General features: G+C 44.8%; 1 non-coding gene across 1 annotated transcript; it reads right to left on the minus strand.

The window, feature by feature from the left end:
- Positions 1-922: 922 nt before the first annotated feature.
- Positions 923-1024, minus strand: LOC119472801. Its single transcript, XR_005201982.1, has one exon. It is a non-coding gene; the product is annotated as a small nucleolar RNA U13 (small nucleolar RNA).
- Between the last annotated feature and the right edge of the window lie 212 nt (positions 1025-1236).

The raw sequence follows: 1236 nt of genomic DNA on the forward strand, positions 1-1236 counted from the left end.
TCCTGGCCTCAAGTGATCCATCTGCCTCAGCCTCCCAAAGTGCTGGGATTACAGATGTGAGCCACCATGCTGGCCCTCAGTCACCTTTTAAAAGGCCCCACTTCTGAATTCTGCCAGATTGGGGATTAAATTTCAGCTTCAGTTTGGGAGGGGATAAGTATACAAATCATAGCATTTTGGCTTTATCAAAGATGTCCCTTTGTCATCAGCATCGAAACTCTACCTTTGAGTCATTTCCATTGGCATATAAATTTGTTGTAAATGTCTCTGGTCTCTTAAAAAAAATTGTTCTTTGGCCGGGCATGGTGGCTCAAGCCTGTGATCCCAGCACTTTGGGAGGCCGAGGCGGGTGGATCACAAGGTCAAGAGATCGAGACAATTCTGGTCAACATGGTGAAACCCCGACTCTACTAAAAATACAAAACATTAGCTGGGCATGGTGGCGCGTGCCTGTAATCCCAGCTACTCAGGAGGTTGAGGCAGGAGAATTGCCTGAACCCAGGAGGCGAGGTTGCAGTGAGCCGAGGTCGCGCCATTGCACTCCAGCCTGGGTAACAAGAGCGAAACTCCGTCTAAAAAAAAAAAAAAAAATTTTTCTTTGATCACATATCCTCCTCCTCCATACTATTTCTACTTCCTCTCCTTCCGCTCTCTCTTAAACCCATTCAAATCAGGCTCTCATCACGCCACTCTACTGAAATAGCGCTTGTCAATATCACCAACAAATGGGTTCCACATGGCCAAGCCCAGTGGTCAGTTCCCAGGCCTCATCTTGCTTGGCTTGTCAGCAGTATTTGACTCACCCGATCATTCCGTCCTTCAACCACTTGCTTCGCTTGGCTTTCGGGACACCACACTCAGCTTTTCAGCTCTGCTGTGTCCCTAAACGTTTTCTTTTTCTTTTTTTTTTTTTTTTTTTTCATGTCAGACGGGAAATGTACTGATGTCATAAAAGATTCAAGGGGGCATATCTCACACATGCATGTGAACACCCAATCATCACATTTAAGAACTACAAAAGGATCTGACCACTGCTTTTCACTCTCATCTTCACCTCCTAACATTGTTGAGCCCCAGAGGTCAATCATCAAATCTCTTCTCTCAAAACCCAATGAGTTTGATCCCAGCCAATCTCATTGCTTTAAATACCATCTTTTGAAGACCCAGATGTGCATCTCCAGCCATAACTTCTGCCTTAACTCTAGGTTCTTCCTTTTTTTTTTTTTTTTAAGACGG

The sequence above is a fragment of the Cebus imitator genome, unplaced genomic scaffold (genome assembly GCF_001604975.1).
Source record: "Cebus imitator isolate Cc_AM_T3 unplaced genomic scaffold, Cebus_imitator-1.0 Scaffold118, whole genome shotgun sequence".
Taxonomy (NCBI): Eukaryota; Metazoa; Chordata; class Mammalia; order Primates; family Cebidae; genus Cebus; species Cebus imitator.